The sequence below is a fragment of the Euprymna scolopes genome, chromosome 31 (assembly GCF_053919585.1).
Source record: "Euprymna scolopes isolate OS-2025 chromosome 31, ASM5391958v1, whole genome shotgun sequence".
Lineage (NCBI taxonomy): Eukaryota > Metazoa > Mollusca > Cephalopoda > Sepiida > Sepiolidae > Euprymna > Euprymna scolopes.
In genome coordinates this window covers 13,552,486-13,568,202 of record NC_136512.1, presented here as the reverse complement: position 1 = coordinate 13,568,202, position 15,717 = coordinate 13,552,486, and the positions used below count along the sequence as shown (strand labels likewise).

The following is a 15,717-nucleotide window of genomic DNA, read 5'->3' as shown; positions in this document are numbered from 1 at the left end:
TACTGACTAAATAGTTTTCTAACAAATGATAAAAAACATTTTTTTTGTATAGTTTTAAAGGTTAAAAACTTCCAAGACTATATATATATATATATATATATATATATATATATATGTGTGTGTGTGTGTGTGTGTGTGTGTGTGTGTGGAGCATATAACAAATGAATGACAAAAGTCTATATTCCAAATTTCAAGATGTTGACCATCTTACCGTTTATTCCCTTAGGTAAGTTGACATGCAGGATTCTTGACAGCACTTGTTTCATAGCGCAAAATCATTCATGTAATTATTATGCCAATTATTGAATTTATTTCACCCTTAACTCATCACAAGAAAAAGTACTTATCAATTTTAAAAGAAAATAAAGGCATGTAGATGTGATTACAAAATCTGAAAATTGGGAGAGAAGTTGCAATTACCCTTTCATATATACATGTGAATATGATGAAGTTTAACAAAAATGGTCTCTATTTTTAATCTTATTTGTAACAAGAGGATTAAGGACATGTGTTGCATGAAGAGAAACGATATGAGAGTGACACAATGCATGTGTAATGTGGGTTTTATAAAAACTTCAATCTAATGACCTCTAAAAAGGAGTAAAATCTGGACAGTGTAAGGAAATGTGTGCAAAACAGGAGACTTTGTTGGTAAGGTCACATGTTCTTGTCACATTAAAAAAATGGATGAGATTTCTCGAGTTTGTAGATGTAGAACAGTTGAGGTATCAGATTCAGTTGGTGGGGAAGACCAAGGAAAATATAGAAAAAAATCGCTAATGATAAATTCGAGAGAAAACGAAACCATATATGGAGTATTTCCGTCGTGGAGTATTTGAGTTGGCAACTCTCTTGATAAAGTGCAAAAGTGTATTTAATTAGCTTCCCCCACCCTTTCTTCTCTACATGCCTCGCTCTCACAGACGGAATATTGCTAGTCTGTCTTTTCTATAAATACTAATGGAATGTGTTCCCTACTTCCTTTGTTCAAGCTCGTTTGGCTTTTAGGTCTAGAGGTTTCCATCAATTCATTGTTTTGATACCTGTAGAGACGGGTTGTCAAAACTACTATCCAACCTTATTTCACATACAGCGCATACAGACACAATGCACCACACATTCAGCTTCAGATATAATTAAATTTAATCACATGAATTACTATATGATATCATTTTACACGTAAATTTTTCAGTGTTTACTTCAATGGTGCTCAATACATAGGTAGAGCTAGGTAGTAAGTTATGAAAATATATATGGCAATTAAGCTATACAGAATATTCCGCGTTTCATTCTCATGAGATTTCGTCAGGTTTCATCAGCCCATTCTCGTTCGACGAATTCTCCTGAGAATGAAACGTGGAATATTCTGTGTAGCTTAATTGCCATATATATTTTCAAACTTACTATATATCTTCATTATTAATTTTGGAAAAAAAAATTCCCTTTTCAAATGGTGAATGTAACAGATCGATTCAAAGCATGCTTTGAATCGATCCGTTACATTCACCATTTGAAAAGGGAATTTTTTTCCGAAATTAATAATGGATATTGTCGCAGACATAACAAGCAAGACATTTTACCTAATACAACTGAATAAATATATGTATATATAAAACATATGTGCATGTACTTATTGATTTGTAAATCGCCACTTGTTCTCGTCTACTTTTACCAACAACTATATTCCATTCCTCGCATTGTGACAGCCTTCTAAATCTTTACTAGACACACACACACACACACTTTAATTATTTATTTGAGGGTTGCATATGGCCTCTACAAACAACCATCTCTTTCAGTCAATGAGACTGTCAGGCGAATCTGAATCATTCGCCGCCATAGAAAAAAAGAATATATATATACATACTAGCAAAAGTACCCGTCGTTGACTGGTTTCGAAAACAGCCTACAGAAAATGGACTCTGATTTATGAAAGTATGATAGCTTATGAAAAGGAAGGGTTGTAAAGAGAGCTTCGAATTTGGGGGTATCAGAACCAAAGCAAAATATGATGAAAGTAAAAATAAAATAGATAAACCCCATAATTTATTATACCATACCTGTTCACACTGAAACACTTATCACAATATTCTGTGGATCTATATTAAAAAACCTTGTTAAACTTTGTGACATATTTCCATTCTATGGAGGTCAGGCGCGAAAAAACACCCCCATAATTTTATTATACCATATTTCTTCAAACTGAAACATAATTATCAAAGTATACTTACGCAGATAGATATGAAAAGTCTTTATTAAAGTTTGTGCCTATTTCCAATCTATGGATTCAGGCCCCACAATTTTATTATATATATAAAAAAAAAAGTCGGAACTTTAGACAATTCTCAACACAAATTTTGCATAACATTTTTCCTTCTCCACTTGCACGTGGCATGCTTTCAAAAATAGATAAATAATAAAAAATAAGAACGTTAATTGTTATCGTAAAAAAAAAAAGGAAAAAATCCTGCTCACGTTATTATGTATCTTTTTAAAACATTTACATAACCTTTTTATTTTTATATCTGTTTAAGCTTTTTTGTCAGTGTACTAGAAGGAATTCAGTTTATTACAACCCTTTCCGCATGTGCTTTACATTACAATAGTACAACCCTGAATCCAACGGCGCAATACTACACCGTTCAATACTGTAAAACTGAAATGAAGCTGTTCTGCTTGAAAAGGGCGCCATTTTCTTATTCATATTTATATCGATTCTTTGCTTTAAAAAACTAAAGTAATTTCGTGTTTACTTTTTTAATATCCCATTCGACTGTTTCGGATTATTTTACTAAAGTAAGTAAAGCTTCATTATTTTTCAAAACTGTTTCTGTTTCTTTGTTTTTCGATATTTTGTTGATATTATTTAGTAAGAGTGTTTAGCAGAAAAGCCAACAAACGACTACCCGTAAAAATAAATATGCAAGAAATAAATGTTACCATAGTCAATAAAAGTTCAGTTCATGCTTTTTTTGTTTTGAAATAGTTTTTAATGCTCTTTACTCGAAATAATTTCAGCGAACCGAAATTAAAACGAAATTTGAGGCGATAACTACTTAAATGAATTTTTATATAAACTATACATGCCATAATCGAATATTCCTCAAGCACAAAATAACGGAAAACATTAAAATATGTTTATTAATATTCCTTACATTGATGGAACTCTCTTAAATTGTTAACACAGAATGCTCACGTGCCCCTCCTTCAAATTGAAAACAGAGCTCTCCATTTCAAAGTCGCTGCCATTTTGATTTTTTTTAAAACCGGTTTGTGAATTAAAAATTTTTTTTTACAAACTACATAAAAATACAAACCAATGAACTTTTCTACCATAAAAGTAACTTTTATTGACTATGATAACATTTATTTCTTGTATATTTATATTATTATATATATAACATTTTCTATTTCTAAGGAAACATCATTTTGTTGGTCACTCTTGGCTATGAATGGAAAAAAGGTTGATATAAAAAATATATTTTCGCAAAAATTATCTTTACTTTTATCATATTTTGCTTCGGGTAAAATTTTTGAGTTTCAAAACCTATCTCTTTACAACCCCCTCCTTTTCATAACTTATACTTTCATCAATAACAGTCCATTTTCTGTAGGCTGTTTTTGAACCCAGTCAACGACGGGTACTTCTGCTAGTGTATATGTGTGTATATATATATATATATATATATATATATATATATATATATATATATAATAAATAAACGACATTATTTTTGCACCAACCTAATATAAATGTTACTCTTCCGACGTGATAGACAACATTCAACCACTCCATCACAAATGACACGGCGATGTGGTATTAACTTGCAACCATTGTGAATAAGGCTTACAAATTCTTCAACAAGATGGCGAATCCTGTGCGGGAACAAATGGCATCTTCCACGTGCTTTGAGCATTTTTTTTCTTTTTTTTCTTTCTCTTAAGTGTACATCCGTTCCTCGGCTGACGTCATGCGTATATTTTAAAAGAAAAACAAAAAACATTGGACACGGAACTCCTTTTTTCTTACTTCGTCATGGAAAAGACCACAAACAGCACCCCCGCCCCCGAGACACAAGGAAAACTTCATTTCAAGATGTCTCCATACAACGTGCAAAAGTCGTGACATACAACATTCAATCGCTCCACCACATACCTCATTGTAATACAATTTCCTATTCCAGAAGATTCTTTTACAAGAACTCGAGGCTTGTGGAACTCTTCCTACTGACTTTTTTTCTTCCACCTACAGACCAAGGTCAATAGGCACTTCCTGTCTTTGAGATAATTATCTTCCGTTCTTGTTAGTATCTTACATTAAGTGGCTTCATACCGTGTCTAGAGCGATTTCCATAAAAAAATACAAATAAAGACGTGGCCAGAGTTTAGAAGTCAATTTCTGAAAGCCATCCAACATATACTAGCATGATAAATAAACGTAGTTGTACTGGTGTTGGTAGTGATTAATTTTTTGAAGCGTTTAAAAAATAGATGCATACTCCTTAACTCATTTTATTTATTTATTTTTTTAAAAATGAGTCACCACTTATCAAGGCCTGGAGGCCACTCAAGGATAAGAGTCAATGGGTATACATTAGTTATTGGATTATAGTGAAGTAATCATAAGTAGTGGAGATTTTGTAAATTGGATTACTTAGAGGGACGGTTCATCAAGAATTTGTTTGCGTTGGACTTGAAGACAATCAGATTGTAGTCAGCTGGAAAGCAAGCAAACGGTACAGAGTTCCACACGTGTGCAGTTCTAAGAAAGAAGCTTTGTTCATGGAATCTACATTTAGGTTTAGGCACAGATAAAGAGTGTGGGGAAATTATTGATAGTGGTTTTGGCTAGTCGAGTGTTTTTCGTGAAAGTTTGGCGAGGGGGGACAACAGATTGAAGCTCAGGCGAGCATTTGCCATGAAAATAATGATAAAGGAGAAACGGGCTCACAACATCTCTTCTCTGAGAAAGAGGTTACAGGGAAGAGAAAAGGGCATCCCCCCCCTAAGCTACGAAGTCTATTTTGAACTGTCAAGGCAGGATAAGCTGCTTCTAGCAGCTCCTGCCCAGATGTGGCAACATTACTCCATCGTTGGTCGTACTCTTATATTGTTTCTTATTTTTGTAAACACTTCTTGACTTTCAAAACCAAATAAAGATGATTTGCGATAAAGACAATGTAAAGCCGTATAACAGAGTATGTACCTGTAGATAGTATAACATCTGCTAGGATCATGCTAGTATTTTCAAATAATTTATTTTTTTTTAATATCAATGAGATTCATAAGCCTTCCTATTTAGGAATCGACTTGCTGGTTTTGCGTTCTTGGTACAAACCGGAAAACAGTGAGCAGCTCATTCTTAGATGTGGAAGTGTCCTACCATAGAGACCCTACACCGGTAGGTAGAGATTATGTTTACTAGTATGAATTTTGAGAGTGTTTCATTAAGTACATATGAAGACGGCCGGGCAGCAAACATAAACAGACCCAGTGCACCTAGCATGATTGATACAAGGATTCAGAGGCCAGCTCAAAAGAGGTCAGATGTTAGATAAAGCACGCTAGCAGCAGGTGTCAATGATTACATAAATGATCACGTGTTCGAGGATTGGGACAGAATTTTGAGACAGTTGGAGTTGTGGAATCTAATGAACCAAACTTGCCCAACAATGTAGAAATTTACTGTCGACCATTTTTAAAACCAATTAAGGAAATAATTCTAGCCTTTCTTTTATAAGGAATTAATTTTTATCTCTCCCTCTCATCAAACTGTGCAAGTATTGTCTCTACAGACACACAATGGTCCTTATCCATGAAATTCTTTATTTGGCCAATCAACTCTGGTGTTCTAACTTCCTTACTCCTCCCACACCTGTCATCATTCCTCCGACTCCCTGCATTCCTTGAATCTCTTATGCCACTCAAAAACTGATGCTCAATTCATGGACTAAGGCCCAAAAGCAGTCTGAAGTATATTCCATACATTTCTATGGCATTTTTTTCCCAAAGTTGAAAACAAAATTTTATTGCATATCATTCTTCTAAATTGTTCTCATGTGCAGGTTGTATTTTTGAAATTCACCAGCTGTGACAATCAAACTTTAGTAGAGTGTATTCCAATTCCTGCTGTAGCTGTTCATTTGAACCTGAAGTCAAAGATTGGCCAGTCATCTCATAAGATGTATAGCAATAACATACTGAATTTCCAAGAGTCTACGTCAATTTTAAATGCCTGTGCAAAAAACGTCTGGAAACTTATTTAAGGCATCTCGTATTTCAAGGAAACGGATAGCACTCAGCTAAATAAAGACTAACTAATTGCAATATTCTTGAAAGGAAAAACAATTGAGAAGGAATTAATTCTAGCCTCTCTTTTAGTCTCTCCACCTTGTGAACAAACTTTCTATTGCAATATTTTTTAATATATACATGAGAGTATGACCAAAGAACGTTGGAAGGTTTTACTTATAAACATTGGCAATAAGAACTGACCAATAAAATGGATTCACATTCTGCTAGTAACCAATAAAAAACCGAGGAATAAAAAAAAAAAAAAGGACACTTTTTGACAGTTGAGAACAAGCATAAACCTTGAGGGTTGGTGTTGTGAATTAAGTTAAAAGGAGTTGGTATGAACTGCAACGTTGGTGAGGAGTTCTGATACCCCCCCCCCAATTCAGGGCTCAATGAACAAATTTATCTTTAGTTGACCTTTGACAACTAAATATTTTCATTTACTAGCCAAATAAGAAAGTTACTAGCCAAACCTACATGGTTTTTGGAATATGACATCTTCGTTCTGTGATGATTATGTACATAAGTTTTTTCAGTGTTTTTTTTTTTAATAAGTGTAATTCTAAATATACAAATTTTATGTTGATACTTGAAGATATAAACATTCTAATTTCTTCAGATATTTTTTTAAACAGCCTTCGTCACAAAAAAAAAAATGAGTATATTGTTCAATTAAACTTTTGTTTACATAATTTAACTTTGTTCATTTTATTAAAAAAAAAAAAAAAAAAGTTGAAAAGATATTTTTCACTCAGTAGTGAGCTTTGGAAGATTGTCAGTGAAAGAAATACAATCGCCAAAAGATAAGCGTTTCATTATTTCTAGTCGCCACTTTGAAAAATCACTTGCAAATGCGACTGTTTCACTCGCAATGTAGAGCCCTGTAGCAACCAATCAAAAACCAGAATTGCTCCATAAAAATATTGGATATTTTAGAATTCTTGTACATAATTTTTCATCTCCACATGAAAAAGATCTTTGCCAGAATTACCCATAGCTAATCTGTACAAGTCCTAAAGGAAGAAGTTTCATAGGAGTATGAAATTTACAAGTACTTCCTAGCAGTATGTCAAGGAGATGACGATCTCATGTCTTTGAAGCTCTTGCATGGAGGTGTTCATGGCTCCTACATACAGCACCTGGTATTTCCAAATGGTCACCCATCTGCTACTGACCAAGCACAACGTTACTTAAGTGATCTATTGAGAACCATTATGTCAACGTGATTATGGTCTTTAACAACATTCCTTTATGCGTTGTAGGATATACTTTCCCCGACTTCGTATGCAATCACAGAACCTTATGGCTGTAGGGGTTAGGGAAAAACCCTGCAATTTTGCAGGTATAATGAATAGCTACAGTGAACAAGAAGGACTTCATACAGACCCGACAATTCTGAGGCATGATCTTTGTGAGGTCTGTGCAGATGTTCAACACTCAATAGCAACAATGACTGGATCCTTGTTTTGCTTCGAGGAAACCCCTTATTTTGAAAAGCTCCTAGAACTGTCCAACACACATCATCTTTCCTTCAACTCCACAATCATGTTCACTCTTCTACGCTTTCTTCATACAGAACTAACACACACGCACCCAATCTCACAAAGGAATAACTGTTTTCAATGAACAAACTGTATTATTGTTTACGCCTTGGTTTCTTCTTTTTTTATCTTGTGCTAAGCACACAAAATAAACATACCACAAACTGGTGAGTCCACATGTGTTAAAGACATCAAAATAAAATAAATGATATTGTCACGTTTGGGCTGGTGTATCTCTTGGAACATAGTGCATATGAGCACGTGGGAAAATAGCAGCAGCAGCTAAGGATGGCTGGCTGGCTTGTGAAGAAATTAGCAGCAGCAGCAGCCAAAAAAGCGCATATGCAAATTGGGAAATTCAAGAGTTGGCGCAACAAGAAAAAGAGAAAAAGGATGCCACGTGCTCAGGGAGAAGCAAAAAAAAAAAAAAAAAAAAAAAAAAAAAAATGGACGTGTAAAGTCGAGAACGAGAATGGGCTGACTGTGGCTGGCATGCACTCGGGAGAAGGAGAAATGAGGACAGGCTGGATGGACGTGTGGCAGTGAGAGATTTTAATTGGTGTTGACATGAGAGTAATGAAAATAAATGCTTTTGTTAAAAAGGAAAAAATGCCGCCTCGAATTTTTATTTATTTCTTTCCATTTTTGTTTGTCACATTACAAAAATAAAGTGTAAAGCCACGTAACGTTACACTTCGCCCCTTTTGAAGGTTTTTGATAAAATACAGAAATATATCGGTGCAGAAATATATAAGCCACGGTCTATTTTGTACTTTGTCAAGGCAGGATAGGCTGTTTTTTGAAGCTCCAGCCCAGATGTGGCAGCAGTACTCCATCTTTGGACGTACTTGGCTTTTATAGAGATAGAGAATTGCATCAGTAGTGAGATATCTTCTGGAGCGGTAAAAGGATCCTACCATTTTCCTAGCTGGCCCGGGCGACAGACTTTATGGAACTGTTGACTGCCCCCCTCCCCACCCCCTGTACCTATAGCCTTGTTCTTTTCAAGACTAAAGCTAATAGGGATTTCCTGTTATTGCGATATTCATCTGTAGTTCTTGTTATCTCCTTACATCATGTTTTATGCCTTGTCTGAACGAAAAAGAAAGAGAAGGGGGAACGGAAAAGAAAGAGGAGGGGGAACGGAGAAGAAAGAGGAAGAAAGAGGAGAAGAAAGAGGAAGAAAGAGGAGGAAAGGAAGAGAGGAGGAAAGGAAGAGAGGGGGAAAGGAAAAGAAAGAGGAGGGGGAAAGGAGAAGAAAGAGGAGGGGGAAAGGAGAAGAAAGAGGAGGGGGAAAGGAGAAGAAAGAGGAGGGGGAAAGGAGAAGTAAGAGGAGGGGGAACGGAGAAGTAAGAGGAGGGGGAACGGAGAAGTAAGAGGAGGGGAACGGAGAAGTAAGAGGAGGGGAACGGAGAAGTAAGAGGAGGGGAATGGAGAAGTAAGAGGAGGGGAACGGAGAAGTAAGAGGAGGGGGAAAGAGGAAGAAATGAAGAGAGGTGGAAAGGAAGAGAGGTGGAAAGGAAGAGAGGGGGAAAGGAAAAGAAAGAGAAGGAAAAAGAAAAGAAAGAGAAGGAAAAGGAAAAGAAAGAGAAGGAAAAGAAAGAGAAGGAAAAGGAAAAGAAAGAGAAGGAAAAGGAAAAGAAAGAGAAGGAAAAGGAAAAGAAAGAGAAGGAAAAGGAAAAGAAAGAGAAGGAAAAGGAAAAGAAAGAGAAGGAAAAGGAAAAGAAAGAGAAGGAAAAGGAAAAGAAAGAGAAGGAAAAGGAAAAGAAAGAGAAGGGAAAGGAAAAGAAAGAGAAGGGAAAGGAAAAGAAAGAGAAGGGAAAGAAAAGAAAGAGAAGGGAAAGAAAAGAAAGAGAAGGGAAAGAAAAGAAAGAGAAGGGAAAGAAAAGAAAGAGAAGGAAAAGAAAGGAAAGAGAAGGAAAAGAAAGGAAAGAGAAGGAAAAGAAAGGAAAGAGAAGGAAAAGAAAGGAAAGAGAAGGAAAAGAAAGGAAAGAGAAGGAAAAGAAAGGAAAGAGAAGGAAAAGAAAGGAAAGAGAAGGAAAAGAAAGGAAAGAGAAGGAAAAGAAAGGAAAAGAAAGAGAAGGAAAAGAAAGGAAAAGAAAGAGAAGGAAAAGAAAGGAAAAGAAAGAGAAGGAAAAGAAAGGAAAAGAAAGAGAATGAAAAGAAAGAGAATGAAAAGAAAGAGAATGAAAAGAAAGAGAATGAAAAGAAAGGAAAAGAAAGGAAAAGAAATGAAAAAAAGGAAAAGAAAGAGAATGAAAAAAAGGAAAAGAAAGAGAATGAAAAAAAGGAAAAGAAAGAGAATGAAAAAAAGGAAAAGAAAGAGAATGAAAAAAAGGAAAAGAAAGAGAATGAAAAGAAAAGAGAAGGGAAAGAAAAGAGAAGGGAAAGAAAAGAGAAGGGAAAGAAAAGAGAAGGGAAAGAAAAGAAAGAGAAGGGAAAGAAAAGAAAGAGAAGGAAAAGAAAAGAAAGAGAAGGAAAAGAAAAGAAAGAGAAGGAAAAGAAAAGAAAGAGAAGGAAAAGAAAAGAAAGAGAAGGAAAGGAAAAGAAAGGAAAGAGAAGGAAAAGAAAGGAAAGAGAAGGAAAAGAAAGGAAAGAGAAGGAAAAGAAAGGAAAAGAAAGAGAAGGAAAAGAAAGGAAAAGAAAGAGAAGGAAAAGAAAGGCAAAGAAAGAGAAGGAAAAGAAAGGCAAAGAAAGAGAAGGAAAAGAAAGGCAAAGAAAGAGAAGGAAAAGAAAGGCAAAGAAAGAGAAGGCAAAGAAAGAGAAGGCAAAGAAAGAGAAGGCAAAGAAAGAGAAGGCAAAGAAAGAGAAGGCAAAGAAAGAGAAAGCAAAGAAAGAGAAGGCAAAGAAAGAGAAGGAAAAGAAAGAGAAGGAAAAGAAAAAGAAACAGAAGAAAGAGAAGAAACAGAAGAAAGAGAAGAAAGAGAAGAAACAGAAGAAAGAGAAGAAAGAGAAGAAAGATAAGAAAGAGAAGAAAGATAAGAAACAGAAGAAAGAGAAGAAACAAAAGAAAGAGAAGAAACAGAAGAAAGAAGAGAAGAGGGCGAAAAATATGCTTGCCACAAACTGTCATATTTAGGCCAATGAATCTCGGTTTCCTTTCAAGCTTTTTTTTTTATAAGGCGTATAAACGTATCTGTAATTTAATTGGCTCTCTTTTTTTCTTCTCTTCACTCTCACAAACGTAATATCGTTAGTCTTTTCTATAAATACTATTTCGGTGCGTGTTCTTCAGAAGTATCTGATCTATTCCCCCCCAACGCCGCTTCCTTTGTTCCAACTCGTTTAACTAGTGGTCTCCAACAATTCAAGGTTTTTGATACTTCATTGTAATACAATTTCTTATTCTAGTAACTTCTTCCAAGGACAGCAAAGGTGTAGAACTCTCTTCCTGCTCACCATTTCTTGACTTTACGATACTCATCAAGTGGCTTTATGTCTTGTCTAGAGCGATCTCCATAATAAAAAATAAAAAATAATAGTGATGGTAGACTTACTTCAGATCTAACATGGAAGAATTATATCCAATATGTGGCAAAAGTTGCTGGAAAAAAAATCTGGATCATTCTATTGCTCCAGAAAATATTTCACTCCTGACGTGATCCTCCTCTACCGCTGTAAGACTTAAATATGTATTAAGATGGAGTACTCTTGTGACATCTGGTATTTACTGCTTAGAGTACTCTTTGTCTTGACAAAATTCAAGATCAACTTCACAATCTAGTGGGGAGTGGGTGATCTATTATCTTCTCCACAGTCAATCTCTCACAGAAGAAATATTGTTTGTCTCTTTCTACTCTTTGGTGGCTATGTAGAAAAATAAATTCTGGGGCACAAAAGGTTGCTCATTTTAATGGTACCTCTCCCGTTTTCATAGTTCTTTAACTTGTTGAGTTAAAAATAAATAAATAGGAGGCTTTACTTTTGGGATAACCCTTGTATGACAAAAGCGTGCTCCAGAACCCCATGCACAAGCACAACCACTGTTCATCGCTGTATTGAGAATGGTGGTTACTATGTAGAAAAATAAATTTTGGAACAGAAAAAGTCGTTCGTTTTAACAGCACCACTTCCATCAGTTCTTCAACTTTTCACTCGTTTTAATGGTTCCTTATTCTGCTGGCTTAAAGAACACAAATTGTTTTGTCTTTATTTTGTTTTCTATCTAATATATTTTATAGACGTCAGTCTTGATAATGTTTTTTTTTGTTTTTTTTACTCATGTTCCCCTCAACCTTAAGATATTTATTGCCACTAATAGTAACGCCCCCCCCCTTTTAATCATCTCAAGTCTCGAAGAAAAAGGAAACACATGGCTTCATAATTTTTCCGACGCTGCTATTTTTTTTTTTTAGATAGGATTTTCAAATTCTAATTCAATTTTTACGATATCTTTTGTTAATTAAATTGGTAAGTGAAAATACGGAACAATTTTTTTTAAAAAAGTTGCTTTTTAAGATAGAGTTGCCAAATAGGTTTTTTTTTTTTTTTTTTTTAAATATGTCGTCGTTTTAAGCAAAAACAATATTACGTACTTAATTGTCACACCGAAAATAGTAATATATCCAAATATTACAAAAACCCATCAACTGATATTGTGCTATTCTGAATTTTTTAGATGAGATGTGAATGTGTTGTTTGGATTAATCGGGCTATTATTCTCATCTTGGGTGTTATTAGCACAACGTTTCGGTCGCTGCAACCTGCAGCCTTCTTCAAGTGTTGAAAATATGCTTCTTTTTCTCTAATAAGGTGGCCGCTGGCATACCCGAGGTATGGCAGCAAGACTCTGCGCCGGCCCACAAGTCCAAAGAGACCTAGGCTTAACTTTAGGAGTGCTACGACTTTGTCATCTGTTCTCACTGCCCCACCCTCCTTCCCCGACCTGGACCCGCTGGACTACTTCATTTGGTCATATGTTGAGAATATTATCAACATGATCTCCCATAATGCGTGTGGAAAAGGCATGCTCCCAGTTCCGGACCCATATCGAGGCGGTGATTGAGGCTGAAGGCGGCTACATTGAATGGATGTCAGCTCTACTACATAATCAAGTTACCTGAATGTATTTTTTGGCTCTGTATGACAAGAATTTGAACCGTGGGTTTGAGGGTGGGTCTGTAGATCATAAAGAAGGTTCAATCTTCAGGGGTCACTAAGATATTTTTTAAAGGCTTTCCTATGACTCAATTTTTCGGGATATCTATACTAATTGTGAATATTAGTTAAAAAAAAAAAAAAAAAAAAAAAAAAAAGTTTTACGAAACAGAGGATCGTTTATTTTATTGTGCTTTTAGTAAAATAAAGTCTATCGCTATGGACAACAAATATTACATGCCATGAACAAGTAATCCAAAATATTCGTTTAGAGTTATCTCCCCTCTTCAGTCTATATTATAATTTTTAAGAAAAAAAAGCAATTTTACCCAATTTTCCGGAAAAATTACTTTTAACTATAAATAATTTTCTTCTCTTTTTTTTTTTACTCCCCCCCTCCCCAACAAGACATCACCACTTGGATGTAAGGGTCTATTATTTGGAACCTTGCCTAGGAAAGATTAACAAGATTTTAGTTTATGTTACATTTAAACTGCTCCATATCAGTATAGTAAGGGAAGTAGGTAGCAGGAAGCGATTTCCAAGGCCTATCTGTTCGAGGGAAGAAACTATTGGAGTAGAAGGCTTTCTGGCATTTAGAGACGTCAAAAGTGAAGGGGTGTAACTTTTTTTGCTTTTTTTATCGGGGATGTGTAGGGGGGAACAAGTGCAACGAGTTCAGAGTATATTTTTGTAAAACAGGCATAGGGATGCAACATCGTGGTGATGGGACAGGGGTTAGAGTTTAGATGATAGAGTGGGACCTATTAGGTTGAAAACTCTTTTGGACCCTTTCTAAAAGGTTGGTTGTTTTTGTTTTACGGCATATCAACCTTTTTCAGGTTATTTAATGCCGAATCTAGTTATTTTGAGGAACGATTTTTAATGGAGTATATTTGTTTTTTAAGTCGGATTCTATTTAACCCATAGTTGGGACCCTAACAGGTACTACCACTCCGGGTCAGAGTGGACCTGGGAGCAATGGCAATTAAAGGGTGGCTCCACACTCCCCAAGGCCTGCAAGGTGAGGTCTCACCATCGGATATAGTTTTAGGTCATATCCAGGACCCCTTTCTAAAAGAGAGAGGCTAGTAGTAGATGCACTAGCCCAGATGCGGCAACAATACTCTGTGCATGGGTGAATGGTGGCTTTGTAAGGAGAACTCATAAAAAACAAGTTAGGAAATGAAACGCTCAGATTTGACTACTAAAATTTCAAAAGATCCGAATACTACTTCTGAAAATATTCTTTACATTGTGAAAACAAAAGCAGTCAGTCTGTCGAATATTTGATTCTGACTAACCATTTTATTTTATTTTTTTAAACGCTGATTCATGCTGTTAAGAAGAATAAAGACTAGTCAAAGTTCATACAGGTTGGAACGATAAAATTGTTGGCCTAGAAAAGACGACATAGTTCCATTTCCATTTGATGAAAACCACTTTTTCTGTTGCAGATCATCTACTAGTTGGCCAGTTGTGTACAAATCTCAAGAGTGATAAGAGTTTTCTATCATGTCTGTAAGTGACACAATGTTCAACAAGTAAGATTGGAGATGCGCCACTGTACAACCCATGCTCTCTACCGATCCAAGTTATGACAACAGGATCATTGCCAGCACCATCAAAATGCATCACTGGATTGCCATGAAAAACAGGGATGTACTCAGGGTGATGAAAACAAAGTTTCCGGCCATGATTATGGTTTTTGGTGTGGCTTCAAGTGAGGGCTGCATCATGCCATCTCTCATCTTTGAAGTTAGCTTGAAAGTCAATACCAAAGTGTACCTGAATTTGTTGAAGGGTGCAGTTTTTTTTTTTTTTTTTTTTTTTTTTACATGGTGGTCACCACTTATCAAGGCCCGGAAGCCACTTGGGATGAGGGTTATTGCGTGTACAGTAATCAATGGGACAATATCGTAGTAATTGTTAGAAAATGGAGATCTGATAAAGTGTTCTTCTTAAGGGGGTGGTTCATCAGGAACTTGTTTATGTTGGACTTGAAGACATCCAAATTGTAGTCAGGTGAGAAACAGGCAAATGGAAGAGAGTTCCACGGGCGTGCACTTCTAAGAAAGAAGCTTTGTTCATGGAATCTATGTTTTGATTTAGGCACAGATAAAGAGTGGGGAAAATTACTGACAGTGGTTTCAGCTAGACGGGTATTTTTTGTGAAAGATTGGCGAGGGCGGACCAGAGATTAGCACTTGCAGACGAGCACTTACCATGGAAATAACGATAAAACAATGACAGGCTCGCAACGTCCCTTCTGTGGGAGACAGATTGCAGGGAAGAGAAAAGGGCATCCCCCACTAGGCTATGTAGTTTATTTTGTATTCTGTCAAGGCAGGATAGGCTGTTTTTAGCAGCTCCTACCCAGATATGGCAGCAGTACTCCATCCTTATGTAGTGATCCCCTAGTGTAATCAGGTGGTCGCTGGCATACCCTAGGTGTGGCAGCAGAACTCGGCGCCAGCCCACAAGTCCAAAGAGACATAGGCTTGGTTCCATGATTGAGGCTGAAGGCGGCTACATTGAATAGATGTCAACTCTACTACACAATAAAGTTACCCGAATGTATTTTTTCAATGAAAGTTTTAAAATAAAGCTGTTATGTGTTTTCTTTAGGGCGACAATTTTATAGTTCCACCCTGTAATTGCTTCCAGAACATTATTTATCCAGTCAGATTCACTTTCGGGTAGCCGCCATTTTTTTTTTTTTTTTTTTTAATGAGGTAACTCTGCATTTTTCTATTACACTCCCCCCCCCCCGCCCCAATTG

The 15,717-nt window shown here is 35.9% G+C and overlaps 1 protein-coding gene across 2 annotated transcripts in view; it reads right to left on the bottom strand.

Annotated features, from left to right (window-relative positions):
• The window catches only part of LOC145255631 (uncharacterized), a 165,614-nt gene that overhangs the window by 68,415 nt on the left and 81,482 nt on the right, over positions 1–15,717 (bottom strand). The gene's annotated exons all lie outside the window — the stretch shown is intronic.